This window comes from Cnephaeus nilssonii (assembly GCF_951640355.1).
Source record: "Cnephaeus nilssonii genome assembly, chromosome: 2".
Classification (NCBI taxonomy): Eukaryota; Metazoa; Chordata; class Mammalia; order Chiroptera; family Vespertilionidae; genus Cnephaeus; species Cnephaeus nilssonii.
Window position 1 is genome coordinate 38,719,284 of NC_137073.1, and position 20,285 is coordinate 38,739,568.

A 20,285-nucleotide genomic window follows, 5' to 3' on the forward strand; every position below is an offset into this window, starting at 1 on the left:
GAGTATGTGGCTGTGAATGCAGAGGCAAAGCACAAAGTAAGATATTAGGGCTCCAGGGCGACCGAGCAGACAGACGTATCCCTGTTACCTTCACCAGAAACAATAGTTAAACGCCTCTGTGCACACGTTATTCACAACTGCAACACAGGAGAACTACATGCCCTTTTCCTATTGGAGGAGAATATTAAAAAATGTCACCCAGGTTTTTGGAAGCAGTAAATCTAAATTTCTCTTTCATTAGTGACTATCTTAGCTCTGACCCAACCCCTGTAGGTAAGGGGGATCATTACAGACATGAGTGGATGGATAGTCTGATGATTTCCAAAGCCAAGTCCAGTGGGATGACAGAAAGGGCTTTCAAAAATATTATTCTGTGCTGAACATTAATGAGCATTACCTTCAACCTTAGTGCCACTCACATTGATTAAATATTTTTTAAATACCTGGATATATAATAGTGAGAACAATTTGGAAGTGTTTGGGGTTAAGATACTGCAAAATTTTATGTAAGGATGAGATAAGGTACCACATGCTTTAGGGATATGTTTTAATTCATGTCTTATTACAAGAACAAAACAGGTGTACTATCCAAACATAAAATACCAATAAGCAAAATAAACCTCATCTCCAGTTCCACCAACTAGTAACATTTTTGGGTAGGTGGAAACTTTCAGGAATTTTTTTCCTATATATTTTTCTCCTCGAGGAAAAGAAAAACAGAATCATAATATTTTTCAATTTGCCTTTTCACTTAATACAATGGGAAAATCTTTCCATGTCATTAAATATTTTATGTGATTTATATACTGAATGTGTGTGTGTATGTGTGTGTGTGTGTATTCTCTATATTGCTACACCCAAAATGAAAATGAAAATCACTTCTAAGTTTTTTATCAAAAAGGTTTAGACATCAGGGAATGACATTATGGGAGAAGAGACAGCAAAAGCAAAATGTGGAAAGAAAAACAAATGAAAATGAGGTCTGTTTGGGTGCATTGTTTGGAGCAATAGCTTTGGAAAGTGACAGAGAAAAACCTTGAAAACCAAACCAAGGTGTTAAGACTTTATTCTTAGAATTATCTGGAAATATTCTAATGAAAAAATATAAATTTATTACAAAAAAACCCATCAGGTCGAGGACAGCACAACAGAATAAAGTGACCATAAATTTCAGGAAATGGAGGCTCACTTACATCACCAGAATACTTTTTGAGCTCTCGGGCAATTTGGTGAGGGGTGCCAGGCCAGGTGAGCTGGGGATGTTGGCCCAGAGTAGAAATTCTGACACTAGAGTTGGAAGGAGATGCTTAGGAACCTCACCATATTTGTTTCAGACAATTACATATTTAATTGTAATTAAAAGCGAAATCTGCCTGAAACGTGTACTCTGCCCCTACAATGTGCTGACATGCTGCCAGGTTAAGTCAGCATGTGCCAGCCTCGGGGCTCAGTGTCTCCTGCTACGTCCATGCATGTGTTTGATATTGTAGATGTGCTATTCATTTGTAAGATCATAGCTCTGTCCTAGTCTTTCATTCAGATTTCGTCATGTGCAAACAAGCCAGAAAACTACCATAAGTGGAGTATGCAAAGATTAATTTAATGCCACAGGAGGCTCAGGTCTAACCATACAGGACATGTCATTGTATCCAGTGTCTTGGATTTCAAATGGGCATTGTATCACACTGTTACGTGGTAGAATGCACACACAGGACATTCTCACTTACAGAGTGCTGACACCCACGGTAAACAGGTACATGTGAAAGTGCTCACTCGTCTTACATATTGGCGACATCTCTGCTTGCAACATATAGTGATCAGCTCTCAGACCCAAATTTACCAATTTCTCCTTCTTTAAAGTACTAAAACAAGTTAAAATTCTGTTTGTATGGCTGGAGAAGTTTTAAAAGTCAGATGCTATTTACCTTTAACATGAAACAAGAGTTTTCTGATATACTGTATTTAAAAGAAAACACAAAAATTGGACATAGTAGTTGATAAAAAAAATGTCACTCATATCCTCGAATTTCAAATTCTTGCATTTATTTAAAAGAGTCTTGTTCTCACCAATCACTTTAATGCTAAGGAAATGTTAAGGTAGACATTTATATTAGTAAAACACTATTTTAGAACTTACAGATGGCCAACAGGTACATGAAAAGATGGTTGACATTATGAATCAGAGAAATATAGATCAAGACCTCACAGGTATTAGAATGGCTATTGTAAAAAAGACAAAAAATAACAAGCGTTGGTGAGGATGTGAAGAAAAGGAAACCCTCAGACACTGCTGGTGGGAATGTCAATTGGTGCAACCACGATGGAAAGCAGTATGGAAGCTCCTAAACAATTAAAAATATGACTACCATATGATCCAGCAACTCCACTTCTGGGTATTTACCTGAAGAAAACGAGAACACAATAAAAAAGAAATATGCACCACTATGTTCGTGGCAGCATTACTTACAATTGCCAAGATATGGAAGCAACCTAAGTTTTCATGGATGGATCAATGAATAAAGAAAGTGTGGTATATATATACACAAGGAACAATTATTCAGCCATAAACAAGAATGAAATCTTGTCATTTGCAATAACATAGATGGATCACAAGGGCATTATGCTAAGTGAAATAAGTCAGGCATTGAAAGACAAATACCGTTGATCTCTCTTGTATGTGTAATCTTAAAAAAATCCAAGCTCATAAATACAGGGAAGAGATTGGTCATTGCAAGATACAGGGGTTGGGGGATAGGAGACATGGGCAAACTAATTTTTTTTAGTTTAAATAAATTGAATTTAAAAACCTACTACTTTATTTTGTTTTCATATTTTGGGCATCCATATAAGATTTCTTTTGACAAAAGAATCAATTTCACCATTGGAAAATTTGAAATCTAATACACTGGATTACATACCAGTAAGAGCAACCTGGTATTTCATATCTACCTGGGAGGAAGTGGCTATGAGAGGAGAATTTGGGGGTGTTCTATGGGCAGGTCTCAGTTTGTTGCTCTATATCCTTTCATTTTTTCACTTCTTATCTTCCTTTAACATTCTTTCACTACTCATCTTTCTCTTCCCACAAACTACTTCTTCAATATGCATAGTTACCATAGAGGCTGCATAATAAACCCTGGTTTTAATTTAGTTGTGTGGAGACCCCAAAGCCTGGTGTGACCCCAAATGATTTCCACTGTACCCTCCTGAATCAACTAGGAAGAAAGGTAGGATTGAGCAAGCAGGTCTAGCATCTGTTCTCCAATGTTAAGATGGGTAAAGGAATGCAGGTGTTAAACCTGTACCCAGAGGGTCATGCATCAGAATTGCATGTGCTTCAGAATGCTTTCAGATGGCTGAATAATCGTATGAATGATCTCATGCTTGATTCCTGATGGTACAAATTTTGTGTTTTATGAAATTATTATCAAGAAGTTCAATTATAGTAGAAGAAAAAACTCTAGGAGGGTAACTTTAAACTGTAGGTTATTTTTAATGAAACCCTTGAACTAACAAACTCACATTTGGTCAAAGTCTAAAGCAAAATGTGAACAAATAGCAAAAAACAAATTTGTTTGTAAGTTAGGAATTGGAAGGGGGAAGCTGCTTTCCTAAAGATTTTCTTTCTTAATTAAAACTTAAAGCCAATGGAATTATCCCTGAGTATTGAAGCCTAAAGTCAACTAATGATCTAAATCATGAGAAATATTGTTGGTAAGGATTCTAAAAGGAAAGGATTCACACAGTGCCATCTCTGCCCTAGGTCCCTATCCCACCAGCTCTGGGCTCTCCACATCTAGCATAGCCTTCACTAGCACCTTTAAGAGCAGTAGGAGCCACGGGAGCTAACAGAGAACAGGGTAAGCAGTGGAACTCTCTGCGTTCTCTGTTGTCCAACTCCCCAAGTTGCAGGAACACTAACTATGGCATAGGTAGTGACAAACACAGACTCTCCCCTCTAGGAGATCAGCCTCATCTTTCTGCTTTAAATGCCCCCTACTCTGGGTGCTGAACTTCCATGACTAAACTCCACATAAGAAACCAAGGTAGGTTAAATCCATGAATTTGTCCTGTAGAAAATCCCAAAGTGAACTAGAAAAGAGAAAGGGAACAGAGGTTCCCCTTAGCAAATGTTCAATAGCTCACATTTCAAGGACAGAAGCAAAAGACTCATCATAAAGTGTGGCTTTGGGTATTATTGGCAACAGTCATTTTATTTCTTGGTCATGTCCTTTCTTCTTATTTGGAAAAGGTTCATTTAAACCAGGAAAAGCTAGCAAAGACGATATGGCCTATATAATTTATTTCTCACATCTCTCTTTAAGAAAACCATTAAGTATCACACTCTGAGTTTTCAGGAGTCTTTTTTAGAGATCAGATGTAAGCTGAATCTCCGGACCCACAATAATCACACTGCTGCAGACACACTGAGTTGCAAAGGGTGGCCAAGGCATCCTTTCCCCCAGGAACTGGAAGGCAAGAGACACTGATGAGAAGAACAAGCCACATTTTTGAAGTGAAAGCCGTGGACAGCCTGTCTGCCTGATGAACAGGTGAGGACTGACATGATGACCCTGGAATCTTTTCTAATTATCCTCCTGTTTCAGTCTCAGTTCCTTAATCCATTTAAATCCCATTACCAGTACCATGGACCTCATTGCTTTCACGTGCAAATATTTGGCTTTAATACTGAGAACCACTAACTACACTCAATAGTTTTCTCTTCTGCCACATCCGTTTCCCTTTGGATTTACACCTAGGGTGTGGCAAAAAGGTGAAAGTAAGGGTGGGCAGAAAAAGATTCCTCTATAAACCAATTTTATCTTTAAACATAGTGCCTACTGTCATCCTAAAGGATATAATATAATCAATTACTTTAAGTTAATTTGAAAAATGTTTCCATCATCAAAGTATCTCTTGAAAATAACTGTCCAATAAAACACAAACCTTCCAGCTAACCCATCTTTCCTCAGAAGTTCCTTTTATCATGGTCTTATGAATAAGTCACAAATCTTGTTTTTGCTCATTTATTCTGCGTTGGCATTGAGGAACATTGATAGAGTTAAAGGTGCCTTTACTGAACATCATTCCCACATTTTTCGGACAAGGAAACGGAAACTTGAGAAATGGAATGATGTTTCCAATCGACATAGCTGGTGTGAGAGGCAGAAGCAGGACTAAACCCTGGTGCCTGGCTCCACAGGAACAAAACTTATGATGGGTTTTATGGGAGGAGGGAGAGACAGGGGTGAAAACGATGGTAGCGGTTGTGCTGGGCCAGAAACTAGGACAGATGTATTAGATGGCTAGGAGTCAGAAGTTAGAAGATTCAAATGACGAAGAGAGAGAAAGCAGAGAGTTAATTTCCAAGGTACTAGTAAACTTCATTCCCTCAATATTTTTGTTAGAAGCTAACTATATGCAGAGTCTTTACAAAATCTAATTGTTACTACAATGTTGAAGTACAGACAGGAATAATTTTGTGCCCATATTTCCAAATTATACACTCTACTGTGTTTAATATTTAGTGATGTAGCAGACACACTGCTACTGTGGATCCAAAGACAGCAGATTGGGAACTCCTAGTCTGCAGAGAAGGTCACATAGAGGACCCTTAAACCCCATAAACACAGAGCAGAATGCAGGGGAAACAACAGGTATGAGCAAAATACTGTGAGAGCACATGTAATAATTCCACTTATATGAAATGTTCATATAGTTAAATCTATAGACAGAGAAAGTGTATTCGTGGTTATCGAGGGCTGGGAGGGATTAGGGGTGAATGTGGGGTTGTGGCTAATGGATACAGGGATTTTTTCTTTTTTTTGAGGTGATGAAATGTTCTAAAATTGTGTGATGGTTGCACAACTTTGAATATATGAAAAAAGCCATTGAACTGTACATTTTAAATGGTTGTCTTGTATGGTATACTGTGAATTATATAAAGCTGTCATAAAAAATAATGTGGGAGCTATGGAAGGAAGCAATTAATTCCAACTTGAGTAAGATCAAGGTGGGTCTCCTGAAAGAGAGAACATCTGAAAGTGGACACCTTTGTAATAAAATTGCAGGAAAGAGTGGCCAACAGCAGCTGCCTCATACCCCATTTTCCTTCCATTCCATCCCCAAAGTTGCATAACCCACTGCTTGGGGTCAGGGGTCTTGCCTCACAGCCACCAGCAGTTCATATGCAGAGCCTGCATGAATGGTGATCAGTCATGGGGAGCGAGAGAACACTGGGAGCCCACACATTTGCACTTAGTAAATGTAATGAAAAAACATCCATATCTAAATTCCTTTCCCTCCATTCCTGATAGGGCTTTCATGACTCTTAAGGAGACGTACTAAGAGAGTAATTACTAGCAGTGTCTTTGGTAGACATTGATAATATACCAAATTAGCCCTAACCAGTTTGGCTCAGTGGATAGAGTGTCGGCCTGCGGACTGAAAGGTCCCAGGTTCGATTCGGTCAAGGGCATGTACCTTGGTTGCGGACACATCCCCAGTAGGAGGTGTGCAGGAGGCAGCTGATCGATGTTTCTCTCTCATCGATGTTTCTAACTCTCTATCCCTCTTCCTTTCTCTCTGTAAAAATTCAATAAAAAAAAGTATATATACCAAATTATATACCAATCCTTACTAATAGAATGCCACTTTCACCACAGAGAATAATGTGACCAGTAAGAAACTACATTTCCCAGCCCTCACTCTGGATTGAAGTGTCGATATGGAAAACAGTGTATGGGGACAGTAAGTACAATTCCTCTTTACTCTCTCTTTCCTGGTGCCTTGTGTGTGAGCAAAATGCTGAATCTGCAAATACCATCAGGTAGCTCTGAGGGAAGGGCCCAGAGAATCACGAAGAACTTTACTCTGAATTCCTTGCACAGATGAATAAATATCATAAAGCACCCACTTCCACACTTCTCATTACATAGAAACAATACTAGTAAACCCTATGTATTTACCGGTAAGTGTCTATTTTTCAGATATTTATTTATTGCAGCCAAACATAATTCCTAATACACTGCCTCTTTGGGGGATATTTCAGGTGAGTAATTTCCTAAATTTTAAAAAAATCATAATAAAACATTATTATTTTTAACAAATGTCCCAGAAAAAGCATTTGGCAAAATCCAACCTCTATTCCTGATTAAAATTCTCTGAAAAACCGAACCAAAAAGAAGCTCCCCCACCCTGATAAAGGGCAAATATGAAAAACCTACTACTAATATTATACTCAATAGTAAAAGAATGAATGCATTCCCCCTAAAATTAGGAACAAGACAAGGATGTCTATTCATTTCTATTCAGCATCGTACTAGAGGTTGTAGCAAGTGTAATAAGGCAAGAACAAATTTTAAAATCCATATTTGGAATTAAGAAGTAAAACTGCCTTTATTTAAAGATTATGTAAATATACAGTATGTATGTATGTAGAAAATCGGATGGAATCTACTAAAAAAAGCTACCAAAATAATGAGAGTTTAAGAAGGTTGCAGATAAAAACCAACATATAAAAGTATAGTTCTATATACTGGCAGTGAACAATTAGAAATTGAAAATTTAAATGCCATTTACAATAGCATCAAAAATATGAAATATATAGGGATAAATATGAACCAAAAGGTTAAAGTACTATACTGAAGAACTAACAACTGCTGAGAGAATTTAAAAAATGAAACAAAACTACCAATCAATTACAGAAAACTCCATCCAACAAAGGCAGAATATGTATACACATTCATGCTAGAGAGACAGACCTTGTTTATGAGTCAGATGACTCAATATTATTAAGATACCAATTCTCCCCCAAATAGATTGATAGATTGCATACATACCATAAGAACCTCACCAGCTGTTTTAGTAGAAATTGACAAGCTGGTTTTAAAATTCATATGTAAAAGCAAAGTACCTATAATAGCCAAAACAACCTTGAAAAAGAAAAATAAGTTTGAGAACTAATGCTACTTGATTTAAAGAATTATAAAGCTACAGTAATCAAGAAGGTGTGATGTTGGTGTAAATGTAGACAAATAGATCAATAAAATAAAATAGAGTTCAGAAATAAATCTATACCTATATGGACAATTATCTTTTGACAGAGGCACAAAAGCAATTCAGTGAAGAAAAACAGTCTTTTCAACAATGCTAGAGAAATTGAACATCCTTCTATATAATAAAAAGGTAATATGCAAATTGTCTGCTACGGCGTCACAGTAACGACTGTTTAATAGGCTGTGTGCACAGCAGGGGGGGCTTCCCTGGCCCTGGCGCCGGGCCAGGGAAGTGAGGCTGCGTCCCCCACCTGGCGCCAGAGTCCTCTTTTTCTCCCAGGTGCACGCGCCCGACAAACACCCCTGCGACACCACGCCCCGTCCGGGAGCACTCTGCCCCGGGGATGCCACCTGAGGTGGGGGGACCAAGGGGTGACACCCGCACGACAGAAGGCTGGTTCTTGGGGCGCGGTCGGCAGCCACCAACTGGGGGGTGCAAGCATCGGTGGTGACCCCCGGGAGGGGTCGTACATGCAATTCGAGAGGGTGTGGACCCAACATGAAGAAAGAGCCCAGGCATGACGACAGAGAGTGGACGTTGAGGTAAGGCACCGGACCTGGATGGGCCTCCGGGTAAACCACATGGGGATCCCACTGCCACAGACACACAGGGTGGACCTGCAATGCCTGGGACACCAGTCGATCCCCCCAAGCACACAACCTCAAAGCCCCCTCCCGCTGTCGGACTCGGCCCGCCACCGTGGAGACCACAGGCGACCCTCACACCACAGGGAAGCCACCGCGGCTTTCTCCAGCCATCCACCCATTCATCTGCCCTGTCTGACCCAGATGGGGGCTCGCATCCTGGGTGGAACACCCCCTGAGGACAAGCCGGGCACCGACCGTGCCTGTGCAAGCATGCCCGTCGCCTGTGAATTTGGGACCAGAGCAGACGGAGAGCCACTCAAGGCGTGGGAGCAGGCACCCCGGGGGGCAGAAAAGGCCTCTGCGTTCCCCCCCCCCCCCACCTTCGGCACTCAATGGGAGAAAAGCCTCATGCGCACACGTAACATAGTGGTCCCCGCGATGGATGCCTGCCCTGGCCCGGCGGGACCCTCCCCCAACTTGGATGGGGGAGGCGTGGGCCACGGTAGGCAAGACACAGCTGTGTCGTTGCTCGGCCCCTCAAAGCCAGTGCAAGAGGGGCCTGAGGGCCCAAACAGAGGCGGCTACAGGTCCCAGAGAGGAAAGAAGTCAGTACTAAGACAGGACAAAAAGCATAGAATTTTTAATTAGCCTATAAAAAAAGTAAAAGAGTGGGGAAGAAGAGAAGGAGGGAGGGAAGAACTTTATAAAGGAGTCAGTAGACAGCAGAGTTAAAGAAGGAAAGAGGATGTATGAGTGAACTATAGGAGCTGTAATGAAAATCAAGTGTAGTTGTGTACTGGGGACAGATTTTAAAAGTAGGAGTCAGAAAAGAAAAAAGATAAATGATAGTGAATAATTAGGCCGGTAGATAGATAGATATTAAAACAGTGGAAGTAGGTAGAGAAGAATGTATGGAAAGGTTGGATGAGAGAGAAAGAGGGAGGGAAGAAAAGTTTTAAAGGGGAGCCGGTAGAGCTTAAAAGGAGAATGGGAAGAAGGAAGAAATGGGGGAGGGAGCAAAGCAGGTCCGAGGGAGGAAGTGAAGAAAAAAATTAAGGTGGGAAGGAAGGGAAAGGGGAGGGAGGGCAGGGATAAAGATAAAGGAAAGAAGGAATGTGGGGAGGGAAGGAGGATAGGAGAAAGATGGGAAGAGGATAATGGAACAGAAGTAGGAAATAAGGAGGAAAGAAAAGTTTATAAATGATGAGTCAGTAGAAAAAAGTGTTACATAAAGGAGAGAGAAAAATTGTGTGAGAGGGAGAAGCCAATAAGGAAGTCAAATACAATTGTGTGTGAAGGGGATAATATTAACAAACAAAAAAAGTTAATAGGGGCAACCAGGCTGGCAGGGGAGAGCAGCTAGGGGTGACCAGGCCAGCAGGGGAGGGCAGTTAGAGGGGTCAGGCAGGCAAGCAGAGTGGTTAGGCCAGACAGGCAGGTGAGGAGTTAGGAGCCAGAGGTTCCAGATTGTGAGAGGGATGGCCGTTGGACATCCCCCAAGGACTCCCAGATTGGAGAGGATGCAGGTTGGGCACGAATTTCATGCACTGGGCCTCTAGTATGGAAATAAACAGGGATATATAATCTCACATTATATACAAAAATTTACTCAAAATGAATCATAGTCATAAATGTAAAATCTACAAAAATATAAAAACTCTAGAAGAAAACATAGGATAAAACCTTTGTGACATTGAGTTGGGCAAAGATTTCTTAGATATAGCACCAAAACACAATTGCAAAAGAAAAAAATTAAAATTTGTCTATCAAAATTAAAACCTTTTGCTCTTTAAAAAACACCATTAAGAGAATAAAAAGGTAAGTCACAGACTGGAAGAAATACTTTCAAAAATATTATCTGATAAAGAATTTGCATCCAGAACATATAAAGAATCTATATATATAAAAGCCTAAGTGACCATCCGACCGGCAGACCATTGGACCGTCTGACCAGTAGCTATAATGCACACTGACCACCAGGGGGCAGATGCTCAATGCAGGAGCTGCAGAGCTGCGGTGACTTGGCAGCTGCGGTTCTTGGGTGATGCACCCAGAACTAGACAGGAGGGAGCCCTATTCCGGGGTGCATCACCCAAGAACCACCCTCTGGCAATCCAGGACCCCTAAGGGGATGTTGGAGAGCCAGTTTCGGCCCAATCCCCACAGGCCAGGCCTAGGGACCCCACCAGTGCATGAATCCGTGCACCAGGCCTCTAGTACAAAATAAAAAAAACAAACAGTTCAATTACAAATAAACAAATGGCAAAAGTTTTGGATATATCACCAAAGAAGATGTACTAATGGCAATTGAGCTCATGGAAAGATGCTCAATGTCATTAGTCACTAGAACAGCTCAAATTAAAACTATATGTATATATTCAAATGACAAATTTAAAAAAAAAACTGTATCAAGTGTTGGCAAGGATGTGAAATAAGTGCAACTCTCATACATTTCTAGTGAGATTTTAAAATGGACACCACTTTGGGAAAGTTTGGCAGTTTTTAAAAAATGTTCATGGACATTTAGATGGTTTCCAGTTTGGCTTTTTCAAATAAAGTATCTCTGAAGTACCAATTGATTCAGCCATACCACTCCTAGGTATTACACAAGAGAAATAAAGAAAATATATATTCAGACAGAGACTTGTAGAGGAATTGTCAGAGCAGCTTTATTTGAAATGATAATCCAGACAAAATGGATGAATCTCAAAATGGCTATTCTGAGTGAAAGAGATCAGATATAAAAAAAACCAATAACATACTGTATAATTCCATTTATATAAAGCTCTAGAAAATACAAACTAATCTAGAGTGACAGAAAGCAAATCAGTGGTTACCTGCAGAAAGTGAGGGGCAAGTAGGAAGGAAGTACAAAAGGGTCTGAAAATGTGTTTGTATGCTATGAATAGTTAACTATCTTAACTGAGATGATAGTTTCATGGCTGTATATACTTGCCATACCTATCAAATTATACACTTAATTTGTCTAGTTATTTTATGTCTTTGTTACCTCAGTAAAGCTGTTTAAAAAAAAAAACTAGAGCCATGACCGGTGTGGCTCAGTTGGTTAGAACATTGTTCCATGCACCGAAGGATCATGGGTTTGATTCCTGGTCAGGGCACATACCTAGGTTGTGGGTTTGATTCCTGTTCAAGATGCACACAACTAGACTGTGAGAAGAACTTCCAGGGAGGAACAAAGAAAACTCTCTATATACAAAACAGGACAGATTTATTTTATTTTTACAAAAATCTGAGCTAACACTAAAATACTATATATACTTTGCAAGTTCAGTAAGAGTCTGTGGTCATTGATGGATGGGCTCTCCAAATGCTTATGAAGGTATTGGCTTTAGACCTTTCCAAAAATATTTGAGGAAATGCTAATACTGAAACTCACAATGCAATGTTCTACTAAGTTTTTCCTCTACAAAGTGAATGACTTACACAGAAAAAAAAGTTTGTGTTGAAATAGACTATTGTAATAGATCCCACACAAGGGATTGAAATACCATCTGTGGAGCACATAATCCTATTCATTTAATGGAAAATGGAAAAAGTTTTTAGCTTAATTCCACACATATACAGGCATTATCTATTTTGGCCACGACTCTCGCATTGTTGTCTCTTTAGGTTAAATCAGATTTAAGTAATAAGGAATACGATCCTAATGGACCATAGTTTCAAAAAATTAACAGGCACTGGGATAAACTCCCACTTTTCTAAGCACAAATTCCTAGCAATTTAGCCTATAGCTGATGATACAACTGCGAACTGATTCAATTTGGAAAAGATTTCAAAATCATCAGCATACACTTTGGAGAAGAAATCAGATGGAAGGGACCTTCATTTGGGATAAATCACTTCCCTTGGTCCTGTTATGTTTATGTCTGTGGGGAAAGAATGGTGACTCTACGGGAAGTGCCACACCAGGATCTGTTTTTAGAATGGCATTCCTCTTGGTCCAACCACTCTCTACAGAGCCACGGAATTCTTTCACAAATACCCCTTCCCACAGCATGTTTTCCACCACAGGGCATTTCCCCCAGTCTGTCCTATTTCATCTTGCTGACACTTGTTTCCAGATACTTTACTTCTGCTTATCCAATGCATCACAATCACACGTTAATAACAGAGGCCAGCCCCAGGGGAAGTTAAGAAGGCAGTGGCAACCATTTAGGCTACCATTTTTCCCATTTAGTGTCCTCGTCCCTCCTCCCTCCTCAGTGGTGATCCTCCAGACATTAACTTTTGGATTCTCGTCCCCTTATGTTCTTTCTATTCTCCTTTCCTGTCTACATTAGCTTGAGAATAAATGGAATTGTCATACTCAAGGGTCAATGACTAATAATAACAGCTATGCTTTTTCCCTAGTCAAAGACATTTGCATTTCAGTATCAAGGCCTTAAGCCAATGTGTAAATTAAGTGGTAGAATTTCTTCAAAAAGGGCAGAATTAAGGGTCTGAGAGAAAGCACCAGGACCTTTGCTACTAGAACACTCCTCACAAAACCAAGGAACATAAATTTAGATGCCTCCAGGAGCCAGGTGGGATCAAAGAGATGAGTAAGCAGGTCAGGGAAAACTCATAGAGCACTTGTCCATCTAAAAGGTACAGCTCCAGGGAGTCAAAAGGTATAAACTTCCAGTTATAAAATAATGTCATGAGGCCCTAGCCAGTTTGGCTCAGTGGATAGAGCGTTGGCCTGCTGACTGAAAGGGTAACGGGTGCGATTCAAGTCAAGGGCTTGTACCTCGGTTGTAGGCTCTTCCCTGGCCTGGGCCCTGGTCAGGGCGTTGCAGGAGGCAACCAATCGATGTGTTTCCCTCACATTGATGTTTCTCTCTGTCTTTCCCTCTCTCTTCCACTTTCTCTAAAAATCAATTGAAAAATATCCTCAGGTGAGGATTTTAAAAACATAAATTAAATAAATAAATAAATAAAATAATGTCATGAGGATGTAATGTAAAGCATGATGACTATTTATATATATAAAAGCCTAAGTGACCATTACGATGGCACGACTGGAACGACCAGAACAACCAGTCACTATGATGTGCACTGACCACCAGGGGGCAGACACTCAATGCAGGAGCTGCTCCCAGCCCGCAGGCCCCGATTGCTGATGGGGCCTGCCGGCCAACCTTCCAGGTTCCTCCCCCCAGCCTGCAGGCCTGATTGCCTGATTGGGGCCAGGCCCCGGGCTGGGACGGGGGGCCAGGCCCCGGGCTGGGACGGGGGGCCAGGCCCCGGGCTGGGATGGGGAACCAGGGGTGGGTGGAAGTGGACACGGGCGGCAAGGGAAGGAGGAGGCGGAGGAGGCAGGGAGGCAGGGAGGCGAGGAACCACACAGGCAGTAAGGGAAGGAGGAGGCAGGAGGCGAGGAGGCGGGAGTCAGGGAGTCAGGGAGGCAGGGAGGCGGGGAACCTGATTAGCCCTGATTGCCGGCCAAACCTAGGGACCCCGCCATGCATGAATTTCATGCACCGGGCCTCTAGTAGTTAATAATACTGTATTGCATATTTAAAAGTTTCTAAGAGAGTACATCTTAAAAGTTCTCATCACACAAAATTTTGTAACTATGTATGGTGACATGTTAACAAGACTAACTATGGTAATCCTATCTAATAAAAGAGTAATATGCAAATTGACTGTCACTCCAACATACAAGATGGCTGCCCCCATGTGGTCAAAGATGGCTGCCCCCATGTGGACACAAGATGGCTGCCAAAAGATGGCCAGCAGGGGAGGGCATTTGGGAGGGACCAGGCCTGCAAGGGAGGGCAGTTGGGGGCAATCAAGCCTGCAGGAGAGGGCAGTTAGGGGTGACCAGGCCGGCAGAGGAGGAAAGTTGGGGGCGACTGGGCCTGCAGGGAAGGGCAGTTGGGGGGGACCCAGGCCTGCAGGGGAGAGCACTTGGGGGGGGACCAGGCCTGCAAGGGAGGGCAGTTGGGGGAAATCAAGCTTGCAGGGGAGGGCAGTTAGGGGTGACAAGGCCAGCAGAGGAGGAAAGTTGGGGGTGATCGGGCCTGCAGGGAAGGGCAGTTGGGGGGGACCCAGGCCTGCAGGAGAGAGAAGTTGGGGGGGACCAGGCCTGCAAGGGAGGGCAGTTGGGGGTGATCAAGCTTGCAGGGGAGGGCAGTTAGGGGAGACCAGGCTGGCATATGAGGGAAGTTGGGGGCGACTGGGTCTGCAGGGAAGGGCAGTTGGGGGGGGTGGAGTCAGGCCTGCAGGGGAGAGCAGTTGTGGGGGACCAGACCAGCAGGGGAGAACAGTTAGGGGCAATGAGGCTTGCAGGGGAGGGCATTAGGGGTTACCAGGCCTGCAGGGGAGGGCAGTTAAGGGCAATCTGGCTGGCAGGGGAGTGGTTAGGGGGTGATCAAGCTGGCAGGCAGAAGTGGTTAGGGGCAATCAGGAAAGCAGGCAGATGAGCAGTTGGGAGCCAGCAGTCGGACATCCCTCGAGGGGTCCCAGAGTGGAGAGGGTGCAGGCAGGCTGAGGGACACACAACCCCATGCACAAATTTTGTGCACTGGGCCTCTAGTCATATTATAATATACACATATATTGAATCATTATGTTATATACCTGAAACTAACATAATGTGTCATTTATATCTCAATTAAAAATAAATAAAAGGGAGGCTCCTCTTTATTAGCTTCTGTCTATTGCCACATGAAAATGTCAAGCCATGGCTGGACTAGTGTTGCTCAGTGGTTGAGTACTGACCTATGAACCAGGAGGTCACAGTTTGATTCCTGGTCAGAGCACATGCCTGGTTGTGCTCAATCCCCAGTAGGGGGTGTGCAGAGGCAGCCGATCAATGATTCTCTCTCATCATTGATGTTTCTATCTCTCTCTCTCCCTCTTCCTTCCTCTCTGAAATCAATAAAAATATATATTTTTTAAATGCCAAGCCATGAACCCAAAGAGGCCCACTTCAAAACACACCATAATTAAAATGCCAAAGATTAAAGACAAGAAAGAATCTTAAAAAAAAACCACAGGAGAAAAGCAGTTAGTTACCTACAAGGGAGCTCCCAGTAGACTGTCAGCTTATTTCTCAACAGAAACTCTGCAGGCAGAAGGAATTGGCAAGAAATATTCAAAGTGATAAAAAGCAAGGAACTACAACCAAGATTACTCTACCCAGTAAAGCTATCATTTAGAATTGGAGGATCAATAAAGACTTCCCAGACAAGAAAGATAAAAGGGTTCATCACCCCAAACCAGTGTTGCAAGAAATGTTAAAGGGTCTTCTTTAAGAAGAAGAAGAAAAAAGATAAAACTATGAATAATAAAATGGCAATAAGTACATATCTATCAACAATAACTTTAAATGCAAATAGTTTAAATGCTCCAATCAAAAGATATATGGTGGTTGAATGGATAACAAAATAAGACCCTTACATATGTTGCCTACAAGAAACTCACTTCAGATAAAAAGGCACACACAGACTGTAAACAAAGGGATGGGAAAAGGTATTTCATGAAAATGGATACAAAGAAAAAAAAGCTACACTAGCAATGCTCATAGCAGAAAAAATAGACTTTAAAACAAAGGCTATAACAAGAGACAAAAAAAGGACCCAGCAATTCCACTTCTGGGTATTTATCTGAAGAAACCTGAAACACTAAATTGAAAAGACCTATTATACATCCATATGTTCATTGCAGCATTATTTACAATAGCCAAGATATGGAAGCAAACTAAGTGTCCATCAATAGATGAATGGATAAAGATGTGGTGCATATATAAAATGGAATATGACTCAGCTATAAAAAAAAAAAAATAAGAATGAAATCTTGCCATCCGCAACAATCTGAATAGACCTAGAGGGCACTGTGCTGAGTGAAGGAAGTCAGACAAAGAAAGACAAATGCCAGATGATTTCACTATGTATGGTATCTGAAAACAAAATAAACGAACAAGCAGAACAGAAACAGACTCAGATTCAGAGAACATTTTGATGATTGGCAGGTAGAGGGAGGTTGCAGGATGAGTGAAAAAAGTGAATTACAAATTAGCAGTTACAGAATAATCATGAAGATGTAAACTACAGCATAGGGCCGTTGTTGGCAAACTGCGGCTCGCGAGCCACGTGCGGCTCTTTGGCCCCTTGAGTGTGGCTCTTCCACAAAATACCACGGCCTGGGCGAGTCTGTTTTGAAGAAGTGGCATTAGAAGAAGTTTAAGTTTAAAAAATTTGGCTCTCAAAAGAGATTTCAATCGTTGTATTGTTGATATTTGGCTCTGTTGACTAATGAGTTTGCCGACCACTGGCATAGGGAATATAGTCAATAATACTGTAATAACTGTGCCTAGTGTCAGATGGGTACTAGATTTGTCTGAGTGACCACTTCATCAGTTACATAAATATCTAATCACTAGCTTATACATCTGAAGCTAATATAATATTGTACATCAACTGTAATTGAAAAATAAAAAAATACTTAAAAAAAAAAGAATGTCAAGCCAGTGTTACCAATCACCTGTCTTTTTTCCCCAGGGAAAATGAAAATCTAAGTTTTATGTTAAAATATTTTAATGTAAAACAGTATGTGGACCAAACAACATAAGATTATACATGAAATCATCCAGCCTACTACTCTGCCATCGCAGGGACAGACTATTGGCCTGCTTTATTAAAAACAACAGTGAAGGTCCTAAAATGTTCAGAATAAAGCTTTGAAGATCTTTGACAGGTTGCATTTTAAACATTACTGCCTTTTTTTCTTAATTTTAGTTTTTACCCCTGTATCAAGTGCAGCAGTTTTAGATTTAATATTGAGATGTTTCATAAGCATACTCATTTTGGTGACCAACTGTTTGCCATGAAATATCTCGGCTAATAAGAGTTCAACACTTGGAGGAGAAGCCCAGCCAATGCTGAACCCCATTGGTGAAGCTCATAAATGGGTACATCATCTATGCCATGGTGAAGGGAAGCAAGTGTCTGCTATATCCAGTCATAACTCAACTAAAAATTTCCCTGTGTTGATTGTGGAAACAGACCTGTCCTTAGAAGAAAGTAGAGTGGCATCAGCAACATGCCTGAGAAAGACATCCATCCTGGTATCCCCCTTCAGCACCAACCATTCAGCATCCCTCAGGGACAGAAGTGCCTTTGTGGGAGCTATGGGAACCACCACCACATGCCAAGGGAGCCAGAGAAGTCTTGCCCACCCATGTGCATCACACAGGCCTCAGTCCCGGCTGCGGACCCCTCAGTGGTCGTGAGCGGTCTCTAGTCCCTTTTGGCCATGGCCCAGGAGGCCCTAAGGAACACTGTTTTAAGACAATCACCCATGGATGAAAGAGCCTTTCTGGAAGTCCCAGTTCCCAGCAGAGAAGCTCCAGCACATCACTGGAGAAAGAAAATACAATATGGACACACTGCAGAGGGTAAGAGGAACAGTCAGGCTTTACCCACATCAGCCCTACCCCAAGGCGGCACAGCTCAATGCCTTCTGGACCTGTGATTTCTCTCACAGGGGCAAGTGAGAGCATGTGAGTGAGAGCACAGCTCCTCCAGCTGTGTTGGCTTTTGTCAAAGAGGTCCATTTCTATCTTACCACATCCAGAGTAGGGAGTTGTGAGCTGCATAACTGGGGAAAGGAAAGAGGAAAGCAGCAGATGGGATCTCCCAGGGCATTAAAGGAATGTGGATCCTACTCCCTGTGTTGCAGAGTCCATCAAGAAGCTCACCTGTGAGCTGAAACCGGTTTGGCTCAGTGGATAGAGCATCGGCCTGCAGACTGAAAGGTCCCGGGTTCGATTCCGGTCAAGGGCATGTACGTTGGTTGTGGGCACATCCCCAGTGGGGAGTGTGCAGGAGGCGGCTGATCGATGTTTCTCTCTCATCGATGTTTCTAACCTCTATCCCTCTCTCTTCCTCTCTGTGAAAAATCAATAAAATATATATATATAAAAAAAGAAGCTCACCCGTGAGCTACTGGGGATGCGTGGCTCATGGACACCTCTCCAAATGGCCCATGGGTACCCCCACTCTGTCCATCTCTCTGTCCACACTCCCAACAGTGGTGAGAGTGAGCTTTGGCAGATGTCTACTGAGCACGTGTAGAAAGCTGGCTCATATCTGTGGGCCAGGAAGAGACCACAAACTTGAGTTTTAGCTCCACCCTTGGGAAAGCAAAAGGGAGGCTGTCAGCACCTGGCCAGGTGTGTTGCAGGATGCAGAGAAGGCATACAAGTTTAAGAATTCTGCCACAAGAGGGAGCATAAAGCTTGGAGCAGGCTTTATCAATAGGTCTGAGAAAGCCTCAGAATCCCTAGCAGATCTGACAGAGGTATTTAACTTCCAATTTCAGTCAAGACTGAAGGTGGTGACGTGAACACACAATGCAAGACTTCAAGGAATATTAAATTACAAGGAAACATGACACCATTGAAGAGATACAATATGCACCAGCAACCGACCTCAAGGACATGAAAATCTATAATTTACTTGTCTAAGAATTCAAAATAGCTATTTTAAGGAACCTAAATGAGTTAAAAGAAAACACTGAAAAACACTCAACAAGATCAGGAAAACAATGCATAAACAAAATGAGAAGTTTAACAAGAAATAAGAAATAATTAAAAAAGGACCAAACAAATTCTGGATTTAAAGAATGTAATAATGAATGAAATAAAAAATGCAACAGAAAGCATCAACGTATGGATCAAGCAAGAAAAGAAACTATGAGTAGAAGATATTTTGATACTATCCAGTTAAAGGAGAGAGTGAAAAAAAATAATGAGAAAGAGTGAAAAAGAGATCAACCAATGAATTTATATGCATAACCCATGGACACAGACAATAGGGTGGTGAAGGCCTGGGGTAGGGGGCAGGGACAGGCTAGGAGAGGTCAATGGGGGAAGAAGGGGACATATACAATACTTTCAACAATAAATTTAAAAAAAAAGAGTGAAGAAAGTCTACATAATCTATGTAACATCAAAAGAAGCAATTGCAAATCCCTGAAGGAAAAGAGAGGAATAAGGAAGCAGAAAGTTTATTTAAAGAAGTAATGGGGGATAACTTCCCAAATCGTGGGGGAGATTTGGATATCTAAGTTCATAAAGCTTATAAGTCTCCAAACAAAATGAAAAGATACCCCATTTTCATGGATCAGAAGTTTTAATATTGTTAAAAGGTCCATACTACCCAAAGCCATTGATAGCTTCAATGCAATTCCTATCAAAATGCCATTGGCATTTTCAAAAAACACAGCAAACAATCCTAAAATTTGTATGAAACCACAAAAGACCCCAAACAGCCAAAGCAATCTTGAGAAAGAACAAACCTGGAAGCATCACATTTCCTGATTTCATGCTATAATATATAGCTATCATAGCTGTATGACACATAGGCCATAGGCCAATGGAACAAAATCAAGAGCCCAGAAATAAACCCTCAAATATATGCTCAACTAATATTTGATGAAAGCACCAAGAATACTCAATAGGAAAAGGATAGTCTCTTCAATAAAAGGTAATGGGAAACGAAATGATCACATGAAGAAGAATGAAATTGGACTGCTATCTTATACTACTCACAAAAATTAACTCAAGATGGATTAAAGACAAACATAAAACATAAAACTCTTAGAAGAAAACATAGGGGGAAAACTCAC

The 20,285-nt window shown here is 41.4% G+C and overlaps 1 protein-coding gene across 2 annotated transcripts in view; it reads right to left on the bottom strand.

Annotated features, from left to right (window-relative positions):
- Positions 1 to 20,285, bottom strand: part of MEGF10 (multiple EGF like domains 10) — a 367,971-nt gene that overhangs the window by 80,721 nt on the left and 266,965 nt on the right. The gene's annotated exons all lie outside the window — the stretch shown is intronic.